The 17,686-nt window shown below is 46.0% G+C and overlaps 1 long non-coding RNA gene across 3 annotated transcripts; it reads right to left on the reverse strand.

The window, feature by feature from the left end:
* Positions 1-270: 270 nt before the first annotated feature.
* Positions 271-17,044, reverse strand: LOC106574986 (histone-lysine N-methyltransferase SETDB1-B). Of its 3 annotated transcripts, none has more exons than XR_006769977.1 (25): positions 16,932-17,044; positions 15,704-15,907; positions 15,256-15,425; positions 14,819-14,862; positions 12,993-13,098; positions 12,664-12,837; positions 11,964-12,168; positions 10,807-10,880; positions 10,457-10,647; positions 10,199-10,328; positions 9,848-10,001; positions 9,571-9,714; positions 9,065-9,395; positions 8,669-8,930; positions 8,059-8,149; positions 7,772-7,888; positions 7,413-7,582; positions 3,899-4,156; positions 3,581-3,742; positions 2,888-3,054; positions 2,630-2,649; positions 2,338-2,462; positions 1,754-2,007; positions 972-1,060; positions 271-759 (listed from the first exon to the last, which is right to left on the reverse strand). It is a non-coding gene; the product is annotated as a histone-lysine N-methyltransferase SETDB1-B (long non-coding RNA). The 3 variants fall into 3 exon arrangements; XR_006769976.1 differs by having other exon boundaries at positions 2,323-2,462; XR_006769978.1 differs by lacking the exon at positions 16,932-17,044 and adding an exon at positions 16,218-16,477 and having other exon boundaries at positions 2,323-2,462.
* Between the last annotated feature and the right edge of the window lie 642 nt (positions 17,045-17,686).

Below are 17,686 nucleotides of genomic sequence, written 5' to 3' on the forward strand. Positions count from 1 at the left end.
ACTGATTCTTATATGAACTGTAACAGTAGAATCTTTGAAATTGTTGTGTTTATATTTTTGCTCAGTGGACATGTATGAAGACACGTCCACAGGGGCTCATCTACAGACACTGAGTCCAACATCACTAACAGGCTACTCCAGTGTCCATGAAAGTGGCTTCCTGCTTTCCTGAGGGAAACACTACTACAGCTGTAATGAGCCCAAATGATATCTAGGCCTGCAGTACACTGAAATCCTTCTGTATAAAACATAATTAAAAACTATGTGGAATGTGTGGAAAACAGGATTTTATTCAGTTGTGAGAAGAGCACAGTTTGGTCTGAATTCACAGACAGTCAAATACAACTGGGCATACAGACAAAACAGTAAAGAATTACAATGTCAGCAATAGGCAGACAAACAATTCAGAAAAAAGAGAGGGGGAGGAACAAGAGAGAAACGTGGACAGACTCGTTGGTGCAGGTGTCCCATCTTCTCTAATGACATAGTAAGGGAGGTTAACATAGTGTCCTTACAGCAGGCATCTTCTACACTCAGAGAGGAGACGGAGTTAGAGAGGTCTCTTCCAGCAGAACTCCCTCTGCACTCCGAGATAAGATGAAGAAATTGAGGGATGAGATGGAGGTATAGAGGGTGGTCTCTTATAGCAGTCTTCCTCTGCACTCTGTTGAGCCACAGCAGCACAGTAGCTCCTTCCCCTCCACACTGCCAACCTCGTAGTTATAGTCCCACGTTAACTCTGTCCCCGCCCGGATACGCCTGCACGCACACACACACACACACACACACACACACACACACACACACACACACACACACACACACACACACACACACGTTAGTGGATGACTCAGTGGTCAACATTCACAAGTGCTCAGCACAAAACCACGTTTCAAATAATACATGTTTCTTTATCAGAGTAACAGGCTTCTACCAAGTCTATGTAACCATGTCTAATACAGAACACTCACTTGCTGGCGAAGAAGGCTACCCAGGGGAAACGCAGATCATGTGTGTCTACAAACACATTCTGGACAAACAGGTTAGCACTGCAGCTATGCTGTAAGGGGGAGAGATGAGAGGGAAGAGAGGAGAGAGAGCTTCATTCCCCTTTGTCAAAATGCATATTGTCTCCATTGCAAACTGAAATGCTGCGCGCTGATGAAACATGCCTTCTGTTTCTGTTTGATGCCAGCGTTCAAATCAACTGGGTACTCGGAAATCTCTGACTTCAGTGAGTTCAAGATAAATGGGAACTGGAGAAAAAACTAGCTCCAATTCGGAAAAATTGTTATGAATGGTCATCCAACTCGGGTCTGTTTCTAGAGCTCCGACTTTCCAACCTGAAGTTCACGGACGTCATGATTTGACCTTGTATTTTTACGAGTTCCCAGGTGTCTTGAAAGCAGCACAAGATGCTGCAGCAGCAGCTCTTCCGCTATCTGACAGATTTTCCACTAAAAGACTCTGTATCTGTATGCTGTACGCGTGTGATAAATAAGATGCATAACTAATATACTGTACATACGAGCCAATTACATTCCACTAAATTATGCAAAATGTCCCTATAAACCGATAAGCATGACCAGTCAACTGTATTTCCATCGATGAAAAGGCAAAAACTTCGCACTGGGATTTTTTCTATTGGCCGGCGGTAATTTTATTTAAAGGCTTTTTATGCATTTATTTTTTAATCAGACAAAAGCCAGCTATTACCGGCTAATAGAAAGTGACACACACATATTACACTCACGTTGAGGTAGCGTCCCAGGTTGCCCTCCAGCTTGGCGTCGATGATGTAGCAGGACTCCTCGCCATCGAAGAACAGCCGTGTGTTTTTAGGTCCACTGTCTCCCCCGTCCCCACCCTTACCCTGTGCCCCTCCGTGCCCCCCCGGGCCTCCCCCTGGCCCTATCCCAGCCCCTCCAGTCTTCACCATCAGGCCATGGGAGTTCTTCAGAGCAATGCCTCGTGTGGACTTCACAGCCACCTGCCTCTTCACCGCACCTGAGACAGGAGGCAAGGAGATGGAGGAGAGGATGAAGGGGAGAAGAGAAAGGGTCAATTCAGGGAGAAGCACCACATGAACGGGTCTGGCAATACCTGATAAAGCACAGAGGTCTATGAACCCACAGCCCCAACTTCCCTCTCTCCTCACCTTGCATGTGTTTTCCCCTCTCCCCTGCCCCCTCAACCCCTACCTCTCCTCCTTCTCCCTCCAATTTCCTCCTAAACTGGTGCATGTTTTCCTCCGCCTTCCCTTCTCCCCGTGTGCATTTCCCTTCTGCCTTCCTCTTTTCCCCCATCCTCTCCTCTCCCTACCTCCCCCATCTTCACCCTGTGTGCGTTTCTCTCTCTCCTTGTTGTCATCAGATCCAGAGCTGATGGTCTGGACGTCATCACTGTCCGACAGCGTCATCACATCCTGTCTCTTCCCTCCCTCCGTCTTCACTGATTGTTGACTGCAGAGGGCGCAAAAACACACACTTACAGACTCACTCAACGTTATCGAATGTTATTCATATGGCACATTTTACCAAGTACATTGATATTGTGCAACACAGGCCTAAAAGGGCCAAGCCAGAGTTAAATAGGTTGAAATTCCATTTCATAATCATTCATTACGTACCTTTTCTGGTCTCCGGGCTCCTGGAACAGAGATAACAGGAGAAGGTGTATCAATATCCAACCAGAGCACCGGAACACAAATCACTCATTAATAAACATGAGAAGGAATCAATCATTACATGAGAGGGTGTCCAATCAGAACACCAGGAGATGAAAGCAAGAGATCGAGGCTGATCGAATTCTCCTAATATATGTAAGCGGATCTACACAAAATAGCTAAGATGGATATGGACTACTCTCCCCCCTCCCTCTCCCTCACCTTCTTCTCTATCTTCAGTCCCTCCATCTTAACGGTGGCCTGGGAGGTAGAGGGTTGGTTGGTGAGCCAGGACGCTACTTTACTCTTCCCACTCTCCTCTGGCATGGGGGGCGGCTTCCTGTCCTCCTTTCCCCCCACTGACACACCATCCTTACTGTCCTGGCTCCCTGGATGGGGGGGACAGATCAAATAAATAGCATTTTACATCACGCTGCTACATGTAAAAAGGTTCAATGAAGCTGTTTTTCTCAATATCAAATATATCTGGGTAACAATTAAGTATCTTACTGTGATTGTTTTCAATTAAAATAGTAAAAAATTTAATAAAAGTTTCTAGAAAATGGAAATTTCTCAAGCATGAACCTTGCTAGGACTGTCTGGGAGTATGTGTGTATTTATTAAGGATCCCCAGTTGATCCTGGCAAGTGGGAAACAGATAACTAGCTGTTATTAGAGAGATGTTTGGAACACTTTCTTATTAACTCATTTACCACCTGGTGATGTCATCAGGCAGGACAAAACTCCATCCCACCACAACAGGCTGACATTGCAGGCGGTCTTTTCAAATAGCTCTTACACCAACCTCAGTGTGGAAATATATATATCACATTTTTGACTGCACTGGGCCTTCAACACAACTTCCTACTGCAGTCCCAGCATTACAACTGAGGGTTCAGTTAAGTGCACACACACCTTCCTTAACGCCCTTGGCCTGGCGACGGGTGGTGTAGCTCCTCCACACAGAGCTGGAGCTGTAGTAGGGGTCCTTCACAAACGTGTCGTCTGAACTTTTGTCGTTGTTCGACTCTTCATCACTATCCCCATCCTTAGAGGAGTCGCCACCAGCACCCCGCGCTGAATGAGAGAAGGAAGTCGTAAAACGGCAAAGGGTGTCATTTCAGACTAGGTGAGTCCTAAATGGCACCATAATCCCGATATAGTGTACTACTTTGGCTCTGGTCAAAAGTAAAAGCCAGACTCTTTCTAGACTACTAAACTGTGACCCCTCACCTTTGCCAGCGGGGTTGGCAGCATTGGTTCTCTGGGGGGGTTTGGGAAGGCTCTTGTTCTGCAAAGCCAGGGAGGACGAGGGGGGGTTCTTCAGCCTGGACATGTCCACCCCGCTCCCGTCACTGTCTGAACAGTGGGCCTCACTCTCATACCCTTCCTTGAAGTTCTCCACACTCTCTATGTGGTCCAGGTTAGCAAAGTACTCATCACCCATCTCCAGACCCTCCTTGTCAGCAAAGTCATCTGTCAGAATCTTACCTGGGAGAGGAGAGAGGGAGGAGAGAGTGAGAGAGAGGAGAGGGAGACAGAATAGAGGGAGGAGAGAGAGAAGAGAGTGAGAGAGAAGAGAGGGAGGGAGAGAGAAGAGAGGGAGGGAGAGAGAAGAGGAGAGAGAGACAAAACCACACGAAAACAACACTAGACACCATGGAACACAAAGGTTTTACTATCTCATCCTGGAATATACAAGGTCTGAGGTCATCTGCCTTTGGTCTAAAGAACAGGAACCCAGACTACAAATAATGTGGAAATACAGACATTGTAATCGTCAAGAAAAATGGTATAGAGGAGACAAACCCGCTAGAGGGGGAGATCAACCATTCCCAGGCCCAGGGACATGTACTAGTCTGTGGTGACCTAAATGCCAGAACTGGACAGGAACCTGACACTCTCAGCACACAGGGGGACAAACACCTACCTGGAGGTGACAGTATATCCTCCCACAAATCACCCCCTAGACACAACTATGACAAATCAACCAACAAAATGGGTCCCAACTCCTGCAGCTCTGACGCATGCTGGGTCTGTACATAGTCAGTGGTAGGCTTCGAAGAGACTCCTATGGTAGATACACCTACAGCTCATCCCTTGGCAGTAGAAAAAACATCTGTAGAAAAAGTCTCAAGCAGACAACCAAAGAAAATTCAAAGCAATGACAAACGGTTTGATGAAGAACGCAAAAACCTAAGAAAGAAATGGAGAAACCTATCCAACCAAAAACATAGAGACCTAGAAAACCTGAGTCTACGCCTTCACTTTGGTGAATCACTAAAACAATACAGAGAAAGGAACAGCACGTCAGAAATCAGATCAATGTAATTGAAGAATCCATAGCATCTAACCACTTCTGGGTAAACTGGAACACACTAAACAAACAACAACACGAAGAGTAATCTATCTAAAACAGAGATGAATGGATAAACCACTTCTGCAATCTTTTCGGCCCTATAACAAAGAACAAACAGCAAAAACACATACATGATCAATCACAAATCTTAGAATCAGCTATTAAAGACTACCAGAACTCAATGGATTCTCCAATTACATTGAATGAACTACAGCACCAAATACAATCCCTCCAACCCAAAAAGGACTGTGGTGTTGATGGTATCCTCAATGAAATGATAAAATATACAGACAACAAATTCCAATTGGCAATACTTAAACTCTTTAACATCATCCTTAGCTCTGGCATCTTCCCCAATATTTGGAACCATGGACTCAGTACCTCAATCCACAAAAGTGGAGACAAATTTTACCCCAATAACTATTGTGGGATACGCGTCAACAGCAACCTTGTGAAAATCCTCGGCAATATCATTGACAGCAGACTCGTACATTTCTTCAATAAAAACAATGTACTGAGCAAACGTCAAATAGGCTTTTTACCACATTACTGTGCGACAGACCACATATTCACCCTGCACACCCCAACCAAAACTCATGCTTTGTTGATTTCAAAAAAGCTTTTGACTCAATTTGGCATGAAGGTCTGCTATACAAATTGATGGCAAGCAGTGTTGGGGGGAAGAAAAAAAACATTCATTATAAAATCCATGTACACAAACAAGTGTACAGTTAATATTGGCAAAAAATACACACACACATTTATTTCCACGGGGCTGTGGGGTGAGACAGGAATGCAGCTTGAGCCCCACCCTCTTCAACATATATATCAACGAATTGGCGAGGGCAGTCTGCAGCATCCGGCCTCACCCTACTACAATCTGACCTGGGCCCTGACAGTAAATCTCACTAATATAAAAATGCTGTTCCAAAAAAAGTCCAGATGCCAGGACCACAAAGACAAATTCCTCCTAGACACTGTAGCTCTAGCACACAAAAAAACAATACATACCTCGGCCTAAACATCAGCACCACAGGTAACTTCCACAAAGCTGTGAACGATCTGAGAGACAAGGCAAGAAGGGACCTTCTATGCCATCAAAAGGAACATCAAAATGTAACATACTAATTAGGACCTGTCTAAAAATACTTGAATCAGTTATAGAACCCATTGCTCTTTATGGTTGTGAGGTCTGGGGTCCGCTCACCTACCAAGAATTCACAAAATGGGACAAACACCAAATTGAGACTCATCCAAATAATGCACGCAGAAGCGAAATTATGCCGATACCCGCTAATGATCAAAATCCAGAAAAGAGCCATTAAATTCAACAACCAGCTAAAAGGAAGCGATTCCCAAACCTTCCATAACAAAGCCATCACCTTCAGGGAGATTAACTTAGACAAGAGTCCCCTAAGAAAGCTGGTTTTCGGGGCTCTGTTCACAAACCCCAAGGACAACAACACAATTAGACCCAACCAAATCACGAGAAAACAAAAAGATAATTACTTGACACATTAGAAATAATTAACAAAAAAACAGCAAACTAGAATGCTATTTGGTCCTAAACAGAGAGTACACAGTGGCAGAATACCTGACCACTGTGACTGACCAAAATGAAGGAAAGCTTTGACTATGAACAGAATCAGTGAGCATAGCCTTGCTATTGAGAGAGGGCACCATAGGCATGACCTGACTCTCAAGAGAAGACATGCTATGTGCACACTGAGCTGCACTTCCTAACCTCTTGCCAAATGTATGACCATAGAGAGACACATATTTCCCTCAGATTATACAGACCCACAAAGTATTTGAAAACAAATCAAATGTGGATAAACTCCCGTATCTATTAGGTGAAATACCACAGTGAGACACCACAGCAGAAAGATTTGTGACCTGCTGCCACAAGAAAAGGGGATCCAGTGAAAAACAAACATTGTAAATACAAGCCATATTTACATTATACAGTTATAACACTGTAGATAGCCATAATATGATATTTCAAATGTCTCTAATCCTCTGAAACTGTAATGTTTACTGTTAATTGTTGATTTTACTTTTGTTTATTATCTATTTCACTTGCTTTGGCAATGTAAACATGTTTCCCATGTCATTAAAGCCCTGAATTGAATTGTGAGGGGAGGAGAAAGAGAGAGAAAAGAAGTGAAGTAAAGGAAATAGGGCAAGACTTTCTACGTTAGTATTCATTCTGCATTCATCTGTAGGCATTTAAACAATTACATACACTGACAAGGAGCCATGTGCTGTTATGAATGCTTATGACAAGTCCACTTCCTACATGTAATGCAATGTGAATAGCGGTACATTCTGTTATCCATGTGTAACACTGTTCTGTCTCCTCCCCCACCACACCACCTAGTGACGTACCGGCGTAGATACAGACGAAGGATCCCTTGGCCACGTCGTCCAGACAGCGGATGCCCCAGCCTTTGTTCTGGGTCTTAAAGAGCTGCAGCCTCACCTGCAGACCGTGCTGCACCAGACGGTTAGTACACATCTGACTGCAGCACTTACAACGCTTATTACACTCATAAATCCTGAGAGAGGGAAGGACGGAGAGGGGGAGAGATTAGTAAGAGGGATGTCTGTGTTTGTGTCTGTGTGTGTGTTGTCTGTGTGTGTGTTGTCTGTGTGTGTTGTCTGTGTTTGCTGTCTGTGTGTGTGTTGTCTGTGTGTGTTGTCTGTGTTTGCTGTCTGTGTGTGTGTTGTCTGTGTGCGTCTCTCACCCGGTGGGCAAACACTCCTCCAGTCTCTTTTGTGTGTATCCAGCCGTGTGGTTGATCTGTGCACCAGGGGTACAGGCGGTGGCCTGCAGGGTCAGCTGGTGACACGAACACTTGGACCTGCACAACACACACAATCCCCATGTCAACACTTTCAATTGACTAAATGAGTTAATCCCTGATTTAACAATTGGACAGGTGAAATCTATGTAGTGGAAGCCATGCAGAAGACAGAGCCCAGATGAGGGGGGTCACAGGAAGGTCAGAAGGTCAAGAGTCATAGTACTGACTTGTCCCTGCAGCCGTCGGTACAGTCACAGCCCACCAGGAAGTCTGGACTGGTGTTGATGAACACTCCGTCTTCAGGGATACGCTCCTTACCTGGGAACACATAGACATCCATCAGTCACTGACGTCTTCAGGAATTCTTCACCAGAGAATTAGAACTAATCCCACTCATCCCAATGTTCCAGTTCTATGACTTCATCTCAACTGAGTATCAAGTGACTCCCTATTCCAGGTAGCCTAGTGGTTAGAGTGTTGGGCAAGTAACCGAAAGGTTGCTAGATCGAATCCCTGAGCTGACAAGGTAAAACTCTGCCGTTCTGCCCGAGCAAGGCAGTTAACCCACTGTTCCCCGGGCACTGAAGACGTGGAATGTCCGATTATAGCAGCCCCCCCACACCTCTCTGATTCAGAGGGGTTGGGTTAAATGCAGAAGACACATTTGAGTTGTACAACTGACTAGGAATCCCCCTTTCCTTACGTGTTGTGTAGCTAGTGCACCCCCATTGGCCCGTACTATACAGGAAGACCTAGTGCTCTGATGGGTAATCGTTTGATTGAGGCCTCTATAGTAACTCAAGGCCTATATACTGATTGAGAAATCCCTCTCCTCACTGTAGGCCACGTCGGGGGGCGGTGTGATGTCGATCTCGTTGACGCAGGACAGGGGAATGTCCTCGCGGCCGTTGGTGATGTCTCGAATGTAGTAGTAAGGCTTCTGGGGCTGGAAGCGCCGGTCGACCAGGACATAGGGGTCCAAGCAGAACATCTCCAGGAAGATGAAGTCACAGCGCGTCTGGAACAGGTAGCGCTGGATCTCCGCCATGCTGCGCAGACACAGCCCACAAGGAGACTTGTAGATCACATGGAACGACATCTAACGGGGGGGTTGGGGAGAGAGAGAGGGGGGGGTGAAAGATAGTTAATACTAAAATCTGTCCCCCCTATAATAATCCAAATCCTGCTTCCTCAAAGATAAAATACTTCTCAAAACTATTTTTCTGTCTTTACCTTGCGGTTGACTCTCCGTCGCCCCGTCATGCGTCTGAACTCGTACAGTAGAGGGGTGAGCAGGGGGTTCCTGCCCCGGTGCATATCTGGTCTGGAGGGCCGGATACGGTTGAGACAAGCAGGCTGGCAGGTGTGAGGCAGGTAGAAGATGCGGTCTGTGGGGGCGCGGTACGAGGGCTCGTGGGGAATCCGGTCGTTACTGATGGTGTATGGGGTCACTGCAGGTGCGGTGGGAGGGGCTTGGGGAGGAGGGGGCAGAGACTGCTGCTGGTGTTGGATAGGCTGTAGGGACGTGAGAGTCTGGATGTTGCCAGTCTGAAGGACATACATTCTGGAGGGGGGTGCGAGAGTGAAGTAGAGTTACGAATAGATTCCTATAAAACTGCATATTTGTGAGTGTGGCTCTTTAGTAAGAGATTATGTTCAATAGCAGTAGGAGAAGGGAACTAATTAATGCAGATTTAATGATTATTTTATGATCATACATTTCCTGTCCCCTCTCTCACCTGGATGAGTTCCCGGGAGAACCAGTTGAAGGTTGGGGCTGCATGGCTTTAGGGGTGTGGCTATTACTGGCCAATCCAGTGCGAGAGCCTCCTGGCGTGGGAATGTATGGAGAAGTACTCTTCTTAGCCATCTGATACTTAGGACTGTTGAGGGTGGGGGGGGGTGGGGGGGGGGATCAGGGAGAAAAGGGGGAAATGTAGCAGCGAGAGGGGAGAGAGAATGTCCATTTTCAAGGAATGTCACAAGATTTACACTGTGTGTGTGTGTGATACTCACTCTGTTCGTGCAGGCTGATTGAGCTGGGAGGGTGTAGGAGGGATGGAGGAGGGTGGGGAGAGGGGATGGGGGGATTTAGTGGGGGTCCCGCTGGGGGTTGTGGTGTTCCCCCCACTGTGATACTGGACCACGGGGCCCTTGGTCCTCAATGCTCCTACAGAGAGAGAGAAAGTGGTTACCGACATCACAATGAAGTAGAGATTAGAGTTATCCAATGAAGGACAAGTCAAGGTTCCGTCGTGTACAGTATAATATGTGGTCCCACTGGGTTATTAAAGATGGATTGATTGGTTAAGTGATTGGTTTGTTTGTTCATATATTCATTGATTGATTGACTAGAGTGAGTGTTACCCATGCTGGGGCGCGTCCTCTGCTGGCCAGCCATCTTCTTCTCCTGGGTGTTGGCACAGTTGGTCTTCAGGTTGAACATGGGCTCCAGCCTAGTTGAACCACGATAGATCCACTCACTACGCTTGTCATCCTGAAGGAGAAAAAACAAACCAGAAACTAAACTATCCCTGTTTATAACATATGCTGCGACCGTCACGTTAAATCAGACTATAAATAAAGTTTGCTGGTAATCAAATCCCAGTGATGATGTCATCATACCAGGAAGAGGATCTTGACGAGGCTGCCGTCCACCTCCTCCACTCTGCTCCTCCACCACGTCCCCTCCCACTCTGTCTTGATGACCTGGCCTGCCTTCAGCAGCACCATGGGCCTGTTGGGGTATGACGTTATATACTCCTCTATGAAGTCTTTACACGATGCATCCTCTATGTCCTCCCATGTACGCTTCACTGGGGGAGAAAATATGATGGGGAGAGGCAGAGGAGAGATGGTGAGAGAAGATGTGAAGAGGGTAAGCTGAGGTCACATCCCAAAACCAGATTGATAGGAGAAGAGAGAGCATTATGAAAGGAAAGAGAGGACATGAAGACAGAAAGGAGGGTTCTTACTTGGTCTGCAGACAGGGTAGAGCTCAGGCAGGGTCACGTAGGAGGCATAACCGTCGTCAAAGAAGATCAGGAACCTGAAACACACAGACAACGGTTGAAACAGCTTCACAACCCTTCACCAAACACACAGAGGATATCTGAAACAGCTTCACAACCCTTCACCAAACACACAGAGGATATCTGAAACAGCTTCACAACCCTTCACCAAACACACAGAGGATATCTGAAACAGCTTCACAACCCTTCACCAAACACACAGAGGATATCTGAAACAGCTTCACAACCCTTCACCAAACACACAGAGGATATCTGAAACAGCTTCACAACCCTTCACCAAACACACAGAGGATATCTGAAACAGCTTCACAACCCTTCACCAAACACACAGAGGATATCTGAAACAGCTTCACAACCCTTCACCAAACACACAGAGGATATCTGAAACAGCTTCACAACCCTTCACCAAACACACAGAGGATATCTGAAACAGCTTCACAACCCTTCACCAAACACACAGAGGATATCTGAAACAGCTTCACAACCCTTCACCAAACACACAGAGGATATCTGAAACAGCTTCACAACCCTTCACCAAACACAGAGGATATCTGAAACAGCTTCACAACCCTTCACCAAACACACAGAGGATATCTGAAACAGCTTCACAACCCTTCACCAAACACACAGAGGATATCTGAAACAGCTTCACAGCCCTTCACCAAACACACAGAGGATATCTGAAACAGCTTCACAGCCCTTCACCAAACACACAGAGGATATCTGAAACAGCTTCACAGCCCTTCACCAAACACACAGAGGATATCTGAAACAGCTTCACAACCCTTCACCAAACACACAGAGGATATCTGAAACAGCTTCACAACCCTTCACCAAACACACAGAGGATATCTGAAACAGCTTCACAGCCCTTCACCAAACACACAGAGGATATCTGAAACAGCTTCACAGCCCTTCACCAAACACACAGAGGATATCTGAAACAGCTTCACAGCCCTTCACCAAACACACAGAGGATATCTGAAACAGCTTCACAACCCTTCACCAAACACACAGAGGATATCTGAAACAGCTTCACAACCCTTCACCAAACACACAGAGGATATCTGAAACATGCTCACACACACACAGCTTCTCACCTCATGCGGTTCTTGTTGTTGGGCATCTCTGCCACGATGCCAGCGTAGAGCCAGACCTGGTTGCCGTCCTTGTACTTGGCGACCACCCTGGCTCCCACGTATAGCCTCTCCAGAGTGGGGTGATAGTGAAACGCTATGTGGTTCCCAGACAGTAGACTCTTCCCCTTGTTCTCAAACTTCACCTTGTACTTACTGTAACCGTTACCTACAAACACACACATTCAATGTCAAACTTCACCTTGTACTTACTGTAACCGTTACCTACAAACACACACATTCAATGTCAAACTTCACCTTGTACTTACTGTAACCGTTACCTACAAACACACACATTCAATGTCAAACTTCACCTTGTACTTACTGTAACCATTACCTACAAACACACACATTCAATGTCAAACTTCACCTTGTACTTACTGTAACCATTACCTACAAACACACACATTCAATGTCAAACTTCACCTTGTACTTACTGTAACCATTACCTACAAACACACACATTCAATGTCAAACTTCACCTTGTACTTACTGTAACCATTACCTACAAACACACACATTCAATGTCAAACTTCACCATGTGCATCAGTGTGTGTGTCTGTGTGTGGAGAGGTGTGTGTGTGTGTGCGTGTGTGTGTGTGGAGAGGTGTGTGTGTGTGTGTGTGTGTGTGTGTGTGGAGAGGTGTGTGTGTGTGTGTCTCACCGACAGGGTTGATGGCGATGAGCATTCCGCTGTGCCAGGTCTTGGTGCGCTTCTTTCCCAGAAGACTCATCTCCAGTCTGATTTCATCATCTTTCAGGGAGGGGTTAGGCTGGGTGGGTGTGTTCCTGGGCGTGGCCTGGGACACAAACACCGCTGGCATGGGCACTGGGCCCCCTACACAAAATACAAAACGCACGTGAACGTTTGTGCAGTATGTACACACACAAAGACACTGCCATCATGGGCAACACTGAAGAGAGAACGCCACCTAGTAACCCGGAGGTATACATCAATCACAGACATATAGAATTGCACATTGGTGCCATTACCTGGCTGTTGTATAGCAGGCCCAGAAGAAGAGTTCTTGTTGACTGTCTGGGCCAGCTTCAACACCTGCTGGGAGGAACGCTGGAGAGCTGCCGACGCCTCCTTAAACTACCACACACACAAACAATTAACACATACATATGGATATTGTTCAAACACAATTAACACATACATATGGATATTGTTCAAACACAATTAACACATACATATGGATATTGTTCAAACACAATTAACACATACATATGGATATTGTTCAAACACAATTAACACATACATATGGATATTGTTCAAACACAATTAACACATACATATGGATATTGTTCAAACACAATTAACACATACATATGGATATTGTTCAAACACAATTAACACATACATATGGATATTGTTCAAACACAATTAACACATACATACGGATATTGTTCAAACTTCTTTCTGAATTTTAACTACAACCAGTGTTTGTTTGTTTGTTTGTTTGTTTGTTTGTTTGTTTGTATGTGGAAGAGAGAGAGCCAGGGCGGGAGAGAGAGAGAGAGAGACGGAGGGAGCAGGAGAGAGAGAGACAGCGAAGGGAGAGAGAGAGAGACAGCAAAGGGAGAGAGAGAGAGACAGCAAAGGGAGAGAGAGAGAGACAGCAAAGGGAGAGAGAGAGAGACAGCAAAGGGAGAGAGAGAGAGACAGCAAAGGGAGAGAGAGAGAGACAGCAAAGGGAGAGAGAGAGAGAGACAGCAAAGGGAGAGAGAGAGAGAGACAGCAAAGGGAGAGAGAGAGAGACAGCAAAGGGAGAGAGAGAGAGACAGCAAAGGGAGAGAGAGAGAGACAGCAAAGGGAGAGAGAGAGAGACAGCAAAGGGAGAGAGAGAGACAGCGAAGGGAGGGAGAGAGAGAGACAGCGAAGGGAGGGAGAGAGAGAGACAGCGAAGGGAGGGAGAGAGAGAGAGACAGCGAAGGGAGGGAGAGAGAGAGACAGCGAAGGGAGGGAGAGAGAGAGACAGCGAAGGGAGGGAGAGAGAGAGACAGCGAAGGGAGGGAGAGAGAGAGACAGCGAAGGGAGGGAGAGAGAGAGACAGCGAAGGGAGGGAGAGAGAGAGACAGCGAAGGGAGGGAGAGAGAGAGACAGCGAAGGGAGGGAGAGAGAGAGACAGCGAAGGGAGGGAGAGAGAGAGACAGCGAAGGGAGGGAGAGAGAGAGACAGCGAAGGGAGGGAGAGAGAGAGACAGCGAAGGGAGGGAGAGAGAGAGACAGCGAAGGGAGGGAGAGAGAGAGACAGCGAAGGGAGAGAGAGAGACAGTGAAGGGAGAGCGAAGGGAGGGAGAGAGAGAGACAGCGAAGGGAGGGAGAGAGAGAGACAGCGAAGGGAGAGAGAGAGACAGTGAAGGGAGAGCGAAGGGAGGGAGAGAGAGAGACAGCGAAGGGAGGGAGAGAGAGAGACAGCGAAGGGAGAGAGAGAGAGAGACAGCGAAGGGAGAGAGAGAGAGAGACAGCGAAGGGAGAGAGAGAGAGAGACAGCGAAGGGAGAGAGAGAGACAGCGAAGGGAGAGAGAGAGACAGCGAAGGGAGAGAGAGAGACAGCGAAGGGAGAGAGAGAGACAGCGAAGGGAGAGAGAGAGACAGCGAAGGGAGAGAGAGAGACAGCGAAGGGAGAGAGAGAGACAGCGAAGGGAGAGAGAGAGACAGCGAAGGGAGAGAGAGAGACAGCGAAGGGAGGGAGAGAGACAAGCTTCAACACTGGCTGGGAGGAACACTGGAAAGCTGCAGATAACAGGGTCAATTAATACACATTCAATTAACACGAGTGTGTGTGTGTGTGACTAATTATTTGTTCTCACCATTGCATCCTGAATAGGTATCCCAGGTTTCTTGGGTGGAACCACTGAGAGGAAAGAGGTCAGAAAAGAGAGAAAAGAAACCAGGTTAGACATTCACTCCTGTGTCTTCAAATCAAATCAAAGTTTATTTGTCACATGCGCCGAATACACCAGGTGTAGACCTTACAGTGAAATGCTTACTTACAGGCTCTAACCAATAGTGCGAAAAAAAGGTGTGTGTGTGTGTGTGTGTGTGTGTGTGTGTGTGTGTGTGTGTGTGTGTGTGTGTGTGTGTGTGTGTGTGTGTGTGTGTGTATGTGTGTGTGTGTGTGTGTATAGGTAAGTAAAGAAATAAAACAACAGTAAAAGTACTGTCTTATCCTGGAGCTGCCCCTCTGGACAGGTTCTCTTTGGTAAACATATTGTTTAGCTCACTGGGAGGAAGTGTCAGTACGTACGTAAGCCCACAGCGATGACATCATCATCGTCATCATCATCGTCAATTTCTATGACATCAGAGGACTGAACCCCTCCCACTCCCCCCTCATCCTCTGAAGAGCTCTCCTTGTAGACCAGACCCATTTTACTGTAGGTGGACTTCACCAGAGCCTCACACTCCACTATGGACCTGAAACACACACACAATGGAGAGAATCACACAGACGTTAACACACACACCATTCCTATTTTACAGTAAGCCGGGCCTCACATTCTTCTATAGACCTGACACACACACACACACACACACACACACACACACACACACACACACACACACACACACACACACACACACACACACACACACACACACACACACACACACACACACACCCTAAAGTCTTCCACTCTACTATGGACCTGAGAAAGAAAGAAACAAAACATCATCCCCACACACACACTCACTGGTTGGCATTGTTGAAGAGTTTGTCCACCACCTCCTCTTCCTTCTCTTTCTGCTCCACCCATTCTTTGAGCTCAGCCAGCTGGGCCTTCCTCTGGCGGACTGCCTCGCTCCTCTCCACCTCCTCCTCAATCCACTTACTCAGCTCCTCCAGAGACACACCCAGCTCCTCCTCCAGACCAGAGTCCCAGCCCTCCACCTCCATCCTGGGGGGAGACAGGAGTGAGAGAAATGGAACGGGGCCAGGCAGAGAGAACGATGGAGAGACCGGGGTTGAGACATACAGGGAGGGAGAGTAAGAAAGCAACGGGAGTAGCGTAGAAGGGGAGGAGGCAGAGAGAGGAAACGGTGTGAAGATGAGGCAAAGAAAGCGAGAGAGATTTTATAGACTTTGTTAAGATTACATTATTACTGATCAAGCTAGTGTTAGCTAACTAGCTAGCTAGCCAACTACACGGTATTCTGAACCTTGTTTTAGTTTCAGGGCCGATTAAACACGTTGGAACTAAAACTCACCTGTACAATCTGTTTAAAATATCACCCTAGGTAGTTTATATTGTAACAAAGGTCATGCATTGGAAGTGTTTTCAATTTCATGTGATCGTCGCATTGTTTTGAAATGAGGGACCATTGTGCAGGGACATCGACAGTGCTCGTGGTAGTTGTAGTCTTGAAGATTCTAAAAGAAACGTATTTAACTAATCTTAGAAGATCCAAATAAACATTTGAAACTCGTTATTTGGAAAGAAAGCCATTGCAATCAAAAACCTTTTACACCATTTGTATACCATACTAACATAGGGGGGAAGACACTTAGTGAACAATTTAAACTACAACTACCAAACGTCACATCGGCAAAAGGTTAGCACACAGCGGTGCGCGGAGAAGACACGTTTAGCGGTCAGAAATATTGTACTCTAGTAGCTTTAAATAAAATTCCTGGGGGAATGCAATTTTTAAAGTAAGTGATTTTGTGCACATAATCACAGTGGATCTTCATTTATCGGACAAGTTGAGTTTATTCAAGCAATCTTGCCAACTCTGAAAGTTACCTCGCTAGCAAGCTAACGTTACTGTGCTGGGGAGGCAGACTAGCTAGCTATGCTAACAAGCAGTTCAGTCTTTTGTAGTTGCCTTCTCTAAATCTATATCTGCTCCCCGTATAATGCATCTGCAACTAAACACTGTTTATGAATCGAGACAATTTTTATTGTAAGTTAATGAACTCACCCATCATTATTGTCCATTTATCCAGTCATTCAGCTAGAAAACTACAGACCACTCATTATACCCCGCATACAACTTCTTCTTCCTGTGGCTTTCCGGCAGACTAGACGCTGTGTTGCGAATTGCTGCCCTTAGCAGGTCGGAATGCGGATTGCACATTTTGATCAAAAAAGGGGAATGGGATAAAATGTATTTTGCACCATCAAACCCTACTATACACTATTCCCAAAAACCATCAGCCCATCCCACTACTTTGGCCCTAAACGATCCTACAGCAGGCTGTCAGTCTGGTCAGATGGAACCCTTCTCTCAAAACTTCCTGTAGATCTTCTACACTAAAATCTCTGACACGCAAATATTTCTCTGCTGCTCCAACTACTATCTATCTTTTGTGATTTTAAATATAAATATATATATTTCACCATTATTTAACCAGGTAAGCTAGTTGAGATCAAGTTCTTATTTACAACTGCGACCTGGCCAAGATAAAGCAAAGCAGTGCGACACAAACAACAACACAGAGTTACACATGGAATAAACAAACATACAGTCAATAATACAATAGAAAAAAAGAAAGTATATATACAGTGTGTGCAAATTGTGTGAGGAGGTAAGGCAATAAATAGGCCATAGTAGCGAAGTAATTACAATTTAGCAGATTAACACTGGAGTGATAGATGAGCAGATGATGATGTGCAAGTAGTGATACAGGTGTGCAAAAGAGCAGAAAAGTAAATAAAAATAATATGGGGATGAGG

This window comes from Salmo salar, chromosome ssa05 (genome assembly GCF_905237065.1).
Source record: "Salmo salar chromosome ssa05, Ssal_v3.1, whole genome shotgun sequence".
NCBI classification, from domain to species: Eukaryota; Metazoa; Chordata; class Actinopteri; order Salmoniformes; family Salmonidae; genus Salmo; species Salmo salar.